At 36.7% G+C, this 16,725-nt stretch overlaps 2 long non-coding RNA genes across 4 annotated transcripts; one reads left to right on the top strand and one right to left on the bottom strand.

The window, feature by feature from the left end:
- The first annotated feature begins 950 nt into the window (after positions 1-950).
- On the top strand, positions 951-10,238 carry LOC130743675 (uncharacterized). 3 transcript variants are annotated; one of them, XR_009021490.1, is made up of 4 exons: positions 951-1,256; positions 2,130-7,041; positions 7,912-9,790; positions 9,921-10,238. It is a non-coding gene; the product is annotated as an uncharacterized LOC130743675 (long non-coding RNA). The 3 variants fall into 3 exon arrangements; XR_009021488.1 differs by lacking the exons at positions 7,912-9,790; positions 9,921-10,238 and adding an exon at positions 7,572-7,905 and having other exon boundaries at positions 958-1,256; positions 2,130-6,051; positions 6,925-7,416; XR_009021489.1 differs by lacking the exons at positions 7,912-9,790; positions 9,921-10,238 and adding an exon at positions 7,572-7,905 and having other exon boundaries at positions 960-1,256; positions 2,130-7,416.
- Positions 10,239-14,260: 4,022 nt separating this feature from the next.
- Positions 14,261-15,890, bottom strand: LOC130731895 (uncharacterized). The gene is made up of 3 exons (XR_009016875.1): positions 15,690-15,890; positions 15,555-15,587; positions 14,261-14,724 (listed from the first exon to the last, which is right to left on the bottom strand). It is a non-coding gene; the product is annotated as an uncharacterized LOC130731895 (long non-coding RNA).
- Between the last annotated feature and the right edge of the window lie 835 nt (positions 15,891-16,725).

A 16,725-nucleotide genomic window follows, 5' to 3' on the forward strand; every position in this document is an offset into this window, starting at 1 on the left:
TTAAAATTAATTAATTAATTTCCACCTCACGCATAAGATTCTGTTTAAGCGTGAGTGGAACTCGACTTATGTTTGATGTTTGGATTAGCGTTATGAAGAAGAAAGTTCAGGAAATGGTTAAGAATAGTTATATAGTCGCTATAGGTTATAGCACGAGCTTTATTCACTTCCGCCTTAGGGCAAAAACATTAGAAAATGGCTAATCTTCTCTTAAAGCACTGTAGAAACGATATTCTAAAATATTCAGAGAAATATAAGAATTTCTCTTATTCCTTTCCTTGACAAGCGTTTCGATACGAAACCCTAGAATGTACGAACGTCCGATTCTAGTTCTCGGAGGTTTGCCGAAACTGAATCCCTGATAGCTCAAGAACCTTTAAATAAACGGTCGATGGAGACTTTTTCCATTCGAAGCTTCAAACGAAGATTCCATCCGCGTCACCTGATTTCTTTCGACGTTTCCAACCTTTCTTCAGAAGGAAGTTTCTTCATCCGACGTCAAACGCAAAAAGTAGTTTTGCGGCATATTTCAACCCATACTACGTTCAAGCTATTTTCTCACTTAAATGAACCAGGAACAAGTATCGACATTTTATAGAGAGATACTTAACTCTGATGCATAATATGACAACTTCATATTTGTTCTGATCGTCTCACAAATATTCTTTAGCTCAGTTTTTACTCATTTCTTTGTCCATGGATCATTTTAATTTGCTCAAAGTGATCCAAACTTATATTTCATTATTTCATAGAGTCTCTCATAATTTTTGGTATAGTAATATATCAACTTTATATTTTTCTCTTAACTTTGTGAGCTAAATTCTTCAGTGTCTAAATCAATTCGTACCGGTTTTATAAATATCTTCCCTAAATATCTAATAATCCATCCTCATCCTCTGTGACTCACGTTCACTCCCTCCTTTTCTTTCATTGTCACGTTTCTTTCTTTCTTTTGCAGCAGACCATAATCTTTCTTTCTTATTCTTCTTCTTCTCTATTTCTATATATATATATATATCTCACCACTTGTTGCAACTCACGTTCTCTCTCTCAGAAGCATCACCACCAGACTTCAATATTTATTCATTTCCTTTCTTTTCATTTCTTTTGCTGCAGCTCACCAATTCTTTCCACTTATTCTTCCTCTCTTTTCTTTCCTCTGGGCAGCATAAAAAAACGCACATCATGGTCCCTTTTCCTCCCTCACGTGATTCCTCTCTTGTGCAGCACCATCATCTTCATCTTCCAATTTTATGGTAAAACTTCTTCTCTTTTCTTTGATCATCTTTTTAGTCAATTAAATTTACCCTTTTAGTTTCCACACCTAGTATCTTCATTAAAGTTATGACTATGGAAAGGATCTAGTGAACCATGGTTTTTATTTCCAAAAAGGTTGAGTTCTTGTCTTGGTAAAATTTTCTATTAAAGCTTTTTCCAAAGTGCTTTTACAAATGTTATTCCCCATCACCGGATCTATGGATTTCACCGATTAGTTTTCTAAAAAGTTGTTTTTTTGAGTTAAGTGATTTTGAGATTTTAATGATTTTAATTTAAGCCTTGATTATTTATTTTTTAAATGTAAAAGAAATGGCTTTGGAAGTGAGTTTAGGAAAAAGGAAAATTAATACATGGTTATGTAGATGTGGCCGAGCCTATGGCATGTGTTTTGGGTTTGGAAAATCAATTCTGAAACTTGTTTTTGTTTAGTGAAAATCACAAGTTAAGTTTATGGACTAAAAGTTTATTGTGGGAAAACTTTAGGATTAAAGCACAAGAGGCTGAGAAGTTTTGGGTTAAACCGGAGTTTTAAAAGTCTTGGGGTTTGTTTGATAAATTTATAAAAGATTGAGGGTTGAAAAAGAACTTACTTTTATGTGAGGACCTTTTCGTGATTATGTGCTTATCAAGGGACTAGGGTTGAATTATTTAAAAGTTGAGGAGTTGTTTGCGAAATATGTTTTTTTAAGGACCTTTCTTTAAAACTCACAAATATTTTATCTTTGGACTTTAGTCCTTGAAACATAAAGTTTGTGCATTTAGCCTAAGTGAGCTAGAAAGATTGGCTAAGTTTGTTCTGAAACTTTAGATGTGACTTTAGAGGCTAAGGTTTAGTATGTGAACTTGTGAAGGGTACGAAGGACGAAAGCGCCTTGCGACGAAGCTAAAGAATAGAAGGAAGCGAGCCGACGCGGAAAACAAAGATGTGATAGGATTGGAGTTGCAGTTTAGGAAGAAAATTGGCTAAGGTAAGGGTAACTCGGTTTTAGAGCGTCTTTGAGTCTTGCATGCTTTTATCGCACTGCCTGCGTTTGAGATGAAGATGTTTATATTGATTGGCAGATGATTATGATTATTATGCTGAATTTGGAAAATGTTTTCTGAAGGCTTCGGCCGAGTGAACTTATTGAGACGCGTGTCTCCGTTTTCTTAGAGGCTTCGGCCGTTTACTGGTTTCTGTCGTTACTGCTTCCTAGTGGGTGGAACATGTGGTTACTTTGGATTGGTCCTTGGTTGGGCTTTGTTGTTGTCTGACTTGGCATATAGGGCTTGAGTCAAGTGGCGATGAGGAGGTGTGTCCTATCATTGTCCCATCTTGCGAGATGCTAAGTGGCGATCAGGAGGTGTGTCCTATCATTGTCCCATCTTGCGAGATGCTAAGTGGCGATCAGGAGGTGTGTCCTATGATTGTCCCGTCTTGTGTGACGTTAAGTGGCGATTAGGAGGTGTGTCCTATGATTGTCCCGTCATGTATGACGTTATAAGTGGCGATGAGGAGGTGTGTCCTATCATTGTCCCGTCTTGAGAGACGATATTGATCGATCCATTTTGTTAGCGGCATATAGTTGCATTATAGGGAACTAACACCTGACCCTATGTTGTTGGATTTTCGTATTGGGTTATTGATATATGATTTGATGTTACATTGTTGAGGTTATTATTATCTGAGTTCGATATATGTTTAAGTTGTTGATATATGAGTTGAGTTATGTTGCTAGTTATTTACCATGCCAGGTAATTAAATTCGAACAGCATGATTTTCTCTTTTATACATGGTAATTGCATGGAGTTAACCCTTTCTATTTGCTACTTGTTGTTTGGGCGCTTAACGCTATTAGGCGATGGAGGACTGTCGATGAAACTTGACCTTTGCACGAGTCGGAGCTGAAGACTTGAAGATTAGTGGAAGACATGAAGTGTAGAGTCGGGTTTAAGGTTAGAGCCTTGGGTTAGAGAGCTTACCGTTATTGGTTTAAGCTTGCCTAATAATTTTTAGGAATTTGCATTTGAGATTCGGGTAGGTTCCGATGCATTGCTTTCTTGCGGTTCCCTGGTGTGGAGATCGTAGGGAGTAGGTCGGATTAGGGTGTCGTGGCATAACAAATTCCTTGTTGGATATGATTTCATTCGTTAGATTTGTAGTTGTGTTCTTCCGTTCATACATTCGGGAACTTGCCTTGGTAAAGGCTTGATGTAGATTTTATTTACTGTTGGGTGTGGGCATTACATGTTTTGAAAACAATTCAAAAGAAAAAAAAAATTACTCGCTTTATAAATTCATTTGGAAAATATTGCATATTTACTTTAATTGGTTACTAAAGTGACACCCGAAATTCGGGGCGTTACATTGTGGTATCAGAGCTTTTGTTGAGAAACCAGAGCTTGTTGGGGAATAGGTCTTCTGTGCTAGGTTGTTTGAACTTTGTAATTGATCGGCTGGGTGTTGATCGATTGACAGAGTGTTACCATATAGATTATATGATTAATTGTTTATTTTGTCTACTAGTTGTTTCTTGTTGTTGTTGTTTTCTTGAACACTAACCCCTTAACTTCTGACTAGATGGTTAGTACCCCCACCGAAATATTAACTGTACTTGTTATTTGCCTGCTTTGTTATACGTTATTCCAGGTAGAAACTACATGTTGTTGAACGGGGAAAGGAGTATGCATTAGGCACATTCCTTTGACCGTTGTTTGTGTTCTGATTAGGACAGTTGTATAGGGTTTAGAGAAGTGCTAAACCTAGAAGTTGTTTTGTACGAATATGTTAGTAAGGAAGATGGAAGCTTAGAATGAATCCTAAGGGAGTGTTGTTTGAGTTCCAGGAACTAAGGTTGTACTTCTGCTAGATGAAGTTGTTGGAGATGGAGTAGATTAAGAGATGATCTTAATTTAGATGTGACCACTTGATGAGATAGACTCATTGGCCTTACTAGTGAGTTTTTCTGAATTTTCATCCGCAAGATATTGAGCCTGATCAACTTAATATTGAGGGGGTGATATTTGGAATCACAGCTGGCGTGGACTATGATAGGAGGATTGATTGGATTGGATCGATGATTAGTCGAGTTGATATATGGGTTTATGTTAAATGTTTGATTCTCCTTGCGGATAAGTTGTAGTTTTAAGAAATAGTCTTCCACTTGAGGAGTGTGAGAGAGCGAAAGGATAATAGAGGTCCAAACTTATTAAAGGTGTAGACTTTAAGTCTGAGAATTCTTGTCCTAAGTGGGTAAAACCTAGAGGCTGTCAGACTTTGGGTAGGAAACTAAGGATTTGATTGACATAGGAGTGACAAGGTTAAGGACGGAAAGTTCTAGCATTGAGTTGCAGACTGGAGGTTGTTATCTGTGGGAGAGTCACCAAGAACCTAAGCGTAAACGAGACCTTGAGGATAGCTTAGAAAATGTTATTTGAGGGAATGACACTCCCGAGTTCCTCTGACACCAAGTTTCGAGGACGAAACTTTCTTTTTGGGGGGTAGTATTGTAAGACCCAGGATTTTAGAATTAAAATAAATTAATTAATTTCCACCTCACGCATAAGATTCTGTTTAAGCGTGAGTGGAACTCGACTTATGTTTGATGTTTGGATTAGCGTTATGAAGAAGAAAGTTCAGGAAATGGTTAAGAATAGTTATATAGTCGCTATAGGTTATAGCACGAGCTTTATTCACTTCCGCCTTAGGGCAAAAACATTAGAAAATGGCTAATCTGCTCTTAAAGCACTGTAGAAACGATATTCAAAAATATTCAGAGGAATATAAGAATTTCTCTTATTCCTTTCCTTGACAAGCATTTCGATACGAAAACCTGGAATGTACGAACGTCCGATTCTAGTTCTCGGAGGTTTGCCGAAACTGAATCCCTGATAGCTCAAGAACCTTTAAATAAACGGTCGATGGAGACTTTTTCCATTCGAAGCTTCAAACGAAGATTCCATCCGCGTTTCCTGATGTCTTTCGACGTTTCCAACCTTTCTTCAGAAGGAAGTTTCTTCATCCGACGTCAAACGCAAAAAGTAGTTTTGCGGCATATTTCAACCCATACTACGTTCAAGCTATTTTCTCACTTAAATGAACCAGGAACAAGTATCGACATTTTATAGAGAGATACTTAACTCTGATGCATAATATGACAACTTCATATTTGTTCTGATCGTCTCACAAATATTCTTTAGCTCAGTTTTTACTCATTTCTTTGTCCATGGATCATTTTAATTTGCTCAAAGTGATCCAAACTTATATTTCATTATTTCATAGAGTCTCTCATAATTTTTGGTATAGTAATATATCAACTCTATATTTTTCTCTTAACTTTGTGAGCTAAATTCTTCAGTGTCTAAATCAATTCGTACCGGTTTTATAAATATCTTCCCTAAATATCTAATAATCCATCCTCATCCTCTGTGACTCACGTTCACTCCCTCCTTTTCTTTCATTGTCACGTTTCTTTCTTTCTCTTGCAGCAGACCATAATCTTTCTTTCTTATTCTTCTTCTTCTCTATTTCTATATATATATATATATATATATATCTCACCACTTGTTGCAACTCACGTTCTCTCTCTCAGAAGCATCACCACCAGACTTCAATATTTATTCATTTCCTTTCTTTTCATTTCTTTTGCTGCAGCTCACCAATTCTTTCCACTTATTCTTCCTCTCTTTTCTTTCCTCTGGGCAGCATAAAAAAACGCACATCATGGTCCCTTTTCCTCCCTCACGTGATTCCTCTCTTGTGCAGCACCATCATCTTCATCTTCCAATTTTATGGTAAAACTTCTTCTCTTTTCTTTGATCATCTTTTTAGTCAATTAAATTTACCCTTTTAGTTTCCACACCTAGTATCTTCATTAAAGTTATGACTATGGAAAGGATCTAGTGAACCATGGTTTTTATTTCCAAAAAGGTTGAGTTCTTGTCTTTGTAAAATTTTCAATTAAAGCTTTTTCCAAAGTGCTTTTACAAATGTTATTCCCCATCACCGGATCTATGGATTTCACCGATTAGTTTTCTAAAAAGTTGTTTTTTTGAGTTAAGTGATTTTGAGATTTTAATGATTTTAATTTAAGCCTTGATTATTTATTTTTTAAATGTAAAAGAAATGGCTTTGGAAGTGAGTTTAGGAAAAAGGAAAATTAATACATGGTTATGTAGATGTGGCCGAGCCTATGGCATGTGTTTTGGGTTTGGAAAATCAATTCTGAAACTTGTTTTTGTTTAGTGAAAATCACAAGTTAAGTTTATGGACTAAAAGTTTATTGTGGGAAAACTTTAGGATTAAAGCACAAGAGGCTGAGAAGTTTTGGGTTAAACCGGAGTTTTAAAAGTCTTGGGGTTTGTTTGATAAATTTATAAAAGATTGAGGGTTGAAAAAGAACTTACTTTTATGTGAGGACCTTTTCGTGATTATGTGCTTATCAAGGGACTAGGGTTGAATTATTTAAAAGTTGAGGAGTTGTTTGCGAAATATGTTTTTTTAAGGACCTTTCTTTAAAACTCACAAATATTTTATCTTTGGACTTTAGTCCTTGAAACATAAAGTTTGTGCATTTAGCCTAAGTGAGCTAGAAAGATTGGCTAAGTTTGTTCTGAAACTTTAGATGTGACTTTAGAGGCTAAGGTTTAGTATGTGAACTTGTGAAGGGTACGAAGGACGAAAGCGCCTTGCGACGAAGTTAAAGAATAGAAGGAAGCGAGCCGACGCGGAAAACAAAGATGTGATAGGATTGGAGTTGCAGTTTAGGAAGAAAATTGGCTAAGGTAAGGGTAACTCGGTTTTAGAGCGTCTTTGAGTCTTGCATGCTTTTATCGCACTGCCTGCGTTTGAGATGAAGATGTTTATATTGATTGGCAGATGATTATGATTATTATGCTGAATTTGGAAAATGTTTTCTGAAGGCTTCGGCCGAGTGAACTTATTGAGACGTGTGTCTCCGTTTTCTGAGAGGCTTCGGCCGTTTACTGGTTTCTGTCGTTACTGCTTCCTAGTGGATGGAACATGTGGTTACTTTGGATTGGTCCTTGGTTGGGCTTTGTTGTTGTCTGACTTGGCATATAGGGCTTGAGTCAAGTGGCGATGAGGAGGTGTGTCCTATCATTGTCCCATCTTGCGAGATGCTAAGTGGCGATCAGGAGGTGTGTCCTATCATTGTCCTATCTTGCGAGATGCTAAGTGGCGATCAGGAGGTGTGTCCTATGATTGTCCCGTCTTGTGTGACGTTAAGTGGCGATTAGGAGGTGTGTCCTATGATTGTCCCGTCATGTATGACGTTATAAGTGGCGATGAGGAGGTGTGTCCTATCATTGTCCCGTCTTGAGAGACGATATTGATCGATCCATTTTGTTAGCGGCATATAGTTGCATTATAGGGAACTAACACCTGACCCTATGTTGTTGGATTTTCGTATTGGGTTATTGATATCTGATTTGATGTTACATTGTTGAGGTTAATATTATCTGAGTTCGATATATGTTTAAGTTGTTGATATATGAGTTGAGTTATGTTGCTAGTTATTTACCATGCCAGGTAATTAAATTCGAACAGCATGATTTTCTGTTTTATACATGGTAATTGCATGGAGTTAACCCTTTCTATTTGCTACTTGTTGTTTGGGCGCTTAACGCTATTAGGCGATGGAGGATTGTCGATGAAACTTGACCTTTGCACGAGTCGGAGCTGAAGACTTGAAGATTAGTGGAAGACATGAAGTGTAGAGTCGGGTTTAAGGTTAGAGCCTTGGGTTAGAGAGCTTACCGTTATTGGTTTAAGCTTGCCTAATAATTTTTAGGAATTTGCATTTGAGATTCGGGTAGGTTCCGATGCATTGCTTTCTTGCGGTTCCCTGGTGTGGAGATCGTAGGGAGTAGGTCGGATTAGGGTGTCGTGGCATAACAAATTCCTTGTTGGATATGATTTCATTTGTTAGATTTGTAGTTGTGTTCTTCCGTTCATACATTCGGAAACTTGCCTTGGTAAAGGCTTGATGTAGATTTTATTTACTGTTGGGTGTAGGCATTACATGTTTTGAAAACAATTCAAAGGGAAAAAAAAATTTACTCGCTTTATAAATTCATTTGGAAAATATTGCATATTTACTTTAATTGGTTACTAAAGTGACACCCGAAATTCGGGGCGTTACAGTGCCGGATGTTCAGGAACATGTCTTCCTCGAAGGCTTTCCTTTTGAGCTCTTCCAGTGCAACCATGTATGAAGCCATTTCTCTTTATGGTGTTGATCGAGTTGTGAAGCTTACCCTCTTCTTAATCGCTCTATATAGGCTTCACTTTCTCTCTGCAAGTTAATGCTCCTACAGTTTCTCGAGGTTAAGTCCTTAGTAACTGTAACTACTCTTTACTCCCGTGGCCGGTGGTAAACGTTTCTCTCTTGCATTAACTCTCCTCTTTAATTCGCCTTACTCTTATTCATGCATCATTTTTTCTCCATTTTTTTTTAAACTTAGACCTTCTCTAAGGGGGAGTACCTTGTACTTCAAACTAAGTTTTTCACACCCCAAGCTTTTTGCTTATGACAAAAAGGGGGAGTACAACCCAGTTTTTGATGTGTAAGCTGTGTTAGTGTGATTTATTTTTCTTTTGGAGAATTTAAGAGTTCCACCTTTATGACCATAGATGTGTCACTGGGCAAATACAAGGAATACATTTCACTTCTTCTGAAGTGATTCTATTTGACTCTGATACCACTTATCGTTGACTCTGAATTCTTATGCGCTCTTATTATTTTAATTCATCTATGTCATGCGCCTTCACTCTGAACTCTTACAATATTTAGCTCAGAATCTAGACATTTCTAACGTTTTCATTAAGTCTTAGATTCAGGGGGAGCTATGCTCAGAATCAAGCTGTGACTTGGATTCAGAATGAGCAAAATAAACCATTCACATCAGGATAAGTCTTATTCTATATCTCTAAACTCTGAGTGAATTCAGTTTATTGTTTAAGAATTGTTCATCAAAAATCTTAGTTTTGTCATCATCAAAAAGGGGGAGATTGTAAGATCAAGTTTTGATCTAGTAGTACAACTCTATGTTTTGATGATTACAAGTTAACCTTTTGATATGAACAATTATGGTACTCTAACGTGTTTTTTTCTGAGTGTGCTATTTACAGGCTCTGACCTCTATTCAATCTCACACAAATCAGAAGCACTATGCCTAAAGAGTGACCCAAGCAACGCTTTCGCATTCTCCATGTTCAGTCTGAACAGTGGAAAAGCTTCAGAAGATCTGAAGTAAATTAAGCTCTGATAAGGACTCAGCTCACTTGAAGCTCTGATGATCCAGACGTTTTGACAACCCAGAGACTCTGAAGGTTCAGAAGTTCTGATGGTGTAGAAGACTCTGAAGATCCAGAAGCTGAAGAGTGAAGACTCTGAAGTCCAGAAGCAACTGGCTCTGAAGACCATGTACTGATCCTCTGAAGTGAAGATCAGAAGGTACAACGGTCAGAGGATCCAAGCTTCCTTCTGACTCTGATCAATCTGCTTCACAAGTGATGAGCAATATTTTACCCATTTTATATAGCCTTAATTTGTCATTATTAATGATTATTCGTAATTAATTGACCTTGCTTGATAGAGATTTCTATTATTTGGTCTAATTACGTTTATTCTTATTTTCAGGTTTTATTTGACATCAAGGGCATTTTGGAGAATTGCGGAATGAAGATTTGATTGTGCTGGAGTGAAGATTGTATTTTAGGAAATATTAGGATTTAATTTCGGAATAAATTAAGTTTGATATCTTTCAGATTCAAACTTATTTAGGTTGTTATTTTAAAACTCTATCTTTAGGATTTGTTAGGATTTATTGTTATCTTTTAGGATTTGATTTTGTTTAGGATTTGTGATCTCAGCTCCTATTTAAGGATTTGTGCTGAGAGAAACAATTACCTTTTACCTTCTACATTATTATTTTATGCAATTTTCGAATTTCAGTTATATTAGAGCTCTGCTAGGGTTTTATGCTTTTAATCCCTATTCTCTTCTTCAATATAATTTTTGAATTCGCCCCATCCATGGAAGGCTAATTCCTTTCGAACGAATTCCTTTGCAAAGTATATCGCGCTCTTGAGGTATAGTGCTTAATAGAATTCGCATGATTAGTTTTCTTCATCTCTACTTCTGGCTTAGGTTTGCTTAATTCCTTATGATTAGAAATAGAAGATGATGTATGTTCGCTTAGTTCATATTAGGGCGTAAACGATTCTTAATCGCTTAGTTTAGGAATCTGTGAATTAGTTATCGCTTAGTTAATTAATTCTCACGAACTAGGAAACTAATAACAAGAATTGATCTTTAGATACCCGTGATTGAGCAGCGATATACTGAACGAAGGGATTCGTCCGTCTTTACGTATCATATTAATCTGTTTTTACTTTCTGCTAATCTTTTGAACTGAATCACAAAACCCCCCAGTGTGTGTGCGTTCTTAATACTGAATCTTTGTTGAAACGATAATCCTTGGGAAACGACCTAGGAGTCACTTCCTAGTTACTACAGTTTTCTAAATTAATTATTTGTATCGGGTACGGCCTCGATCAACAAGTTCCAACACGAAGCGCTCCTCTGATCAGAAGTCTACGAGGTTTAAGGTCAAGTCACTATCCAAAGTACAAAAGCAAAGTGTATTATCCTGACGACCTACCTAACATCCCCAGCCACAGCAGAAGCTGGAATTTTCAGAACTGCCCTCTAACGGTAGCATTTCCATGCAACGTTCAACCCTAATCCTTGGAGTATAAATAGAGGCTGAAAATTGAAAGAAGCGGCTAGAAGCACTTACACACGCGCAAGAAATATTCAAATCCTTCTAAGCTTTCTTTCATCTTGAATTTCATTGTGTTTACTATAAGCTTTTTAGAAGCACTTTCTTTGTAAACAAGAACTTCATATACAGTTGTATAGTTTGTCTTTAGGAGATCAAGGTTGATCGGATCCTAGAGAAGACTAAGAGAGTGAATCTTAGTGTGAGCTAAGTCAGTGTATTGTTAGTCACTTGTAGGTTTCAAATGCAGTTGTAACACATACCTGATTAGTGGATTGCCTTCATTCTAAGAAGGAAGAAATCACCTTAACGGGTGGACTGGATTGGCTTGAGTGATTTATCAAGTGAACCAGGATAAAATCCTTGTGTGCTTTTCTATCTCTTATGTTAAGCACTTCTTGAGTCACGAAAAGATTTGATAAAAATCTTAAGGTGGAAGTTTTATTTGAAAACGTTATTCAAACCCCCTCCCCTTTCTACCGTTTTTTATACCTTCACACCGCTTATACGTCACACAAGACGGGACAACCAGGTGAACACAATCACCTGACCACCGCTTATACGTCACACAAGACGGGACAACCAGGTGAACACAATCACCTGACCACCACTTATACGTCACACAAGACGGGACAACCAGGTGAACACAATCACCTGACCACCACTAATTGCGCCACACAAGGCGGGACAACCAGGTGAACACAATCACCTGATTGCCTCTTAGGCTTAGGCCCTATATGCCAAGTCAGTCAACAACAATGCCCAAACCAATTATTAATTCGGAGTAACCACATGTTATTCCTATTATCAACGAACATAAATCAATTCAATTGCATACCAACTCAGTTCAATGATAGAAACCAGTAAACGGCCGAAGCCTCTCAGAAAACGGAGACACACGTCTCAATAAGTTCACTCGGTCGAAGCCTCTAGAGGGTTGTTCTCATGAATCATTTGCTATTAATAATATTCATCTTTTGTTGTAAAAAAAAAAATTACTTAAGGAAGCATAATAGAGAAAAATAATAATGGTCAAAGTTGAATAAATGTTCGTTGTGAGAGGCATATCCATTTAATGTGATCGTAGAACCTCGAGAGATTATAAGTCTCTTGGCTATCGGCTTTGAGAAAACATTCGGAAATCAAATAAGTTAAATAAATTTAAATTCGCTTGATAATATTTTAAGCTATTTATGTTATCACTTATCATAATTCTAAAATTTAAAATTAATTTATTCTTCTTGACCTTGACAAGTCACAACAAATGACTTTCTTGGTAAAAAGTTGGATTGGGCGAGCCCCTCACACCCTAGAGGAACTTGCCCAGGGACGAACAAGACCTAAAAGAGAGGAACTCGCTAGGGGCGAGAGAAAGGACTTAAGAGATTAGGGCGCCAGGGGCAGTTGATGTATGTAAGGGAGTTGGGCCGAGTGAGGTGCGACCCAACAAGCCCCATTAGTGGCAAAGTTAGGGTTTCATGTAACCTCTATAAAAGGGAACTTTATGATCATTGCAAAGGATCATTCGGCATTTATTCTAAAGGATTAGGCTATTACTAGACTCATGCTTTACTAGGGTTTGAGGCTTATACCATTCTTGAGCGTTCATTTCCAGAACAAAAGTATAAAAAATGATATTAAAATTTATTTCATGACAGAAACTCAAAATCGGAATTTCGAAAAATAAATTGGATGAGGTCGATACCCACGACGTTTATGACAACTAATCCTACTGACGCTAAGCTCAGTCGAGAGTTTTTTATTCAAAAAGCGGAACCTCAGCATAAAATGGGTATTTTGAGCAGAATTGAAGTTCTGCGGCGATTCGACGAGAATCGGCGAAATGTAATCCGCTAAACATGCTCTGGGGCATGCAGGGAATAAGTTTAGACAGAGAAATCAAGTTATTTGGACAGTTTTACAAAAAGCTCAAAACTTTGAGCACAGAAAGACATAAAGAAAAGCGACAGAATTTACGATCAGAGGTAAGGAAAAGCATCAGTACCTCGAGGCCTACGTATAGCAACTGTCAGTGCGACGATCAGGCAAGAAACGACGAAAATCTTCTTCTCCCTCTCCTCCCTTGAGCTCGCGGCCACCATGGGTGAATGGTGAGGATTTTTGAGTTTTTCTCCTATTTATAGGAGATGGAAAACGCGGGAAAATGAAAATTTCGCGATTCCGATTTTTCCTGTGCATTCCTCGGTGAATTATAAGATAGAATTTAGCGACAGAATTCCAGAACTCGAAATAGGTTTCCTGGAATTTAAGGAAACGACTCGCTAACGGTGTTAATCGATTTAACCCGAAAAGTTACTTTTTGCAGTCGATGTCAGAAGAGAAAACTTCCTTCTGAAGAAAGATTGTAAACATCGAAAGAAATGGGTGTATGCGTGTGGAATCTTCGTTTGAAGCTCCGAATAGAAAAAGTCTTCATCAACAGTTTACTTTAAGGTTCTTGAGCCATTAGGAATTCAGTTTCGGCAAACTTCCGAGAAACGAAATCGATCATTCGTACATTCCAGGGTTTCGTGTTGATCATCAACAGTTTACACTCGTCATCAACAGTTTACACTCGTCATCAACAGTTTACACGCGATTCCGTTTACACTCGTCAGGGAAAGGAATAAGAGAAATTCTTATAATCCTCTGAATATTTTTGATTTCCGCTTCTACAGTGCTTTAAGAGCTGATTAGTCTTTTACTAACGCTTTCGCCCTAAGGCGGAAGTGAATAAAGCTCGTGCTATAACCTATAGCGACTCTAGAATTATTCTTAACCATTTCCTAAACTTTCTTCTTCATAACGCTAATCCAAACATTAAACACAAGTCAAGTTCCCCTCGCGCTTACACAAAATTCTATGCGTGAGTTGGAAATTAATTATTTATTTAATTCTAAAATCCTGGGTCTTACAGGAAGCGATAAGTTGATCAAAAGCCTCAACTTCAAGACATCCTCTTCGGGCTTGGCGATCGTTACTAGAGTTCATGGCTCTCAAAGCCATCTTTTCAATCAACTTATACCTAACTTGTAACGCCCCAATTTATAAACTGGGGATCACATTAGTAACTCGACAAAAGTGAGGACTACCTTTTTTTTTTCCAAACGGTGATATTTCGAAAACAAAGGCCCATTATCACCCAAGCAATGGCCCGAGAAGTTCCCAGGTAAGCTGGCTGGGCACAATGCCGCATTAAAAGCCCTTCTTGCCTTAGACAGAACAACTCGAGTTCTTACTTGAACTCAAATGGGGTTTTTCAATCTTATTTTCAAAATCATTTTCACAACTGATTCATTATCCTCAAGTTAAAAAACTCGTCATTTGATTTTATCTTAGTCGATTCAAAAACCTTATCATTTGGTCCTTTTCAAAAACTTATCCAACAACGACATTCAGAACTTAAAACGGAATAGTTATAATAATAATAAAGTAACCCGATGAAACCTAATTAAGAACCCACTAGCGTAAATTCCAAATAAAAATATCGACGTACGACAAAAATAAAAACCTTGGTTTAAAACGAAATCCATAAGTAAAAGTTATGTCCTTCAACCAATCAGCCCAAGAAACTTCTCACAAAAGTGTCAATCTTTTGTGTCGCTACGTCAACAATCCACACCCAATTCGTCGCTCGAACTTCGCTGTCCGACGGCTCATCTGGCGTTAAGCGCCCAAGTAGACAAGTAGCAAACAATAAGGGTTAGTCTCAAAAATTCAAAATCAAACAAGATAACAAATTTCAAATTCAAAAATTAAAGATAAGATAACAACAATTTAAATTCAAAGATAAGATAACAACAATTTAAATTCAAAAGATAAGATAACAACAATTTGAATTCAAAAGATAAGATAACAACCATTTAAATTCAAAAGATAAGATAACAACAATTTGAATTCAAAAGATAACAACAATTTAAATTCAAAAGATAACAACAATTTAAATAAGATAATAACAATTTTAAAGTCTTACCCGTATCATTTAAAGACAAACTTCTTAACTCCAATTTCAAGGATAGAAAATTAACAACTTATCAATCATTCAAAACATATAGGGTTAGTCCTAATGCCTATATGCTACTTCGATCAAGCCTCACAAGGCTAGACGACTTCGTCGTCAAGTAATTCAAAACACCTCCACGAGGTGGGACAAAGGTGGGACAAATAACCACCATGATGCCACTTCAAGTACAAGCCCTATATGCCAAAGTTAGCCAACAACAAATTTCGTGACCCATGGTCACATATATCAACAAGGGATGTCGTTTTTTCCAAATTTCCATTCAACAATTCGACAATTTCCATATTTAACATCTTAACATGTATCCAAAAAATTTCATGTCATAGGCATACATAAACCAACCAATACAATAGTATAGCACGCAAACAACAACAAACACCTCAACACCTCAACACCTTCATCTCAAATACCATGCAAAAGAGAGAGAGAGACATGCAGACTCACGCACTAGTAAAAAGACTACCCTTACCTTCGAAGATTTTAGTTCATATGCCAACAAAACCTAGAAAAGAACGTAACATCATTAATAAAGTTTCAAAAAATAAGATGAAGGATGGTGTGTACAAGGATACGATTCAAGGAGAGGTTTAGTCTATGTTCTAACCTCAAGGAAATTGGTGGATGGAAGGAGTGCTATTCTCTTCCAAGGGAGGGAGGGGGTTTTGGCCACCAAAATGAGAGGGAGCACTTGAGATTGATGGGTCTCAAGTGTAGTTTTTTTTTCTAGTAAGGGAAGCAGCTACTGAGTTGTGTGATTTTGGCCTTCTAACTGAGGTTCTATTTATAGGAGAGGTTCACCAACCAATCCCCCTTAAGGAGCTCGACCAGCCCATCATTTGAGGGTGGTTTTTTTCTGTTTTTAAGTCCCCTATCCCTCAACCCTAGTCCTGGTTCATTCCCTTCCTCATTTCCTTTGAATTTGAAGATAGAACCCAACAACTTATACCTAGAATATTCCTTAATTGATTAATTAAATAACCTCTAGATAGAACTGAACTCCATTTAGTTTTTTTAAGGTTGTTTCACTTCTCTAGAAGCTTCTCCAAAGTTCTAGAGTCAAGTCAACCTAGCTTTCTTGCCCTTCAAGTTACTAAACCTTAATTTCAAGTAATTAATTAAAATAAAAGGTAAATTCCGAAAATAATTTCTATTAACCCCAAAAGTTGATCACATTCATTCTACCATGTTCCCCTCACCTTCTAGAAGTCCTCTAAAAAATTTCAAATCATTATCTCATATTTTTCTTAAGTTTTAAGTCAAAACAAGGTTTAATTAATGAATTAATCACTAAAAATAACAAATTCCGAAATTAATCAATTTTCCACTTCAAAACAATTTTGGTTATCTTCAGATATTATCTACTATTTTTACTAACCCAAATTTCAATTTTTTCTAAGATATTTTAATGATATAGTCTTTAAATTACCTTAATATCATTAATTTAAACAATTTCGAATTATTTATGAAAATAATTTATTTTTTAATAAAATAATTATTTTTGAGTCACCTCAGACCTAATATTAATTTTATTAAAATATTTTATCACATTTTTCAATTTTTATGAAAAAACCCTTAAACAACTCCAAATTAGATTTTCAACTCAATTTATCCCTATAATATTGGGAACCACGAAATTTATC

The sequence above is a fragment of the Lotus japonicus genome, chromosome 1, assembly GCF_012489685.1.
Source record: "Lotus japonicus ecotype B-129 chromosome 1, LjGifu_v1.2".
NCBI classification, from domain to species: Eukaryota; Viridiplantae; Streptophyta; class Magnoliopsida; order Fabales; family Fabaceae; genus Lotus; species Lotus japonicus.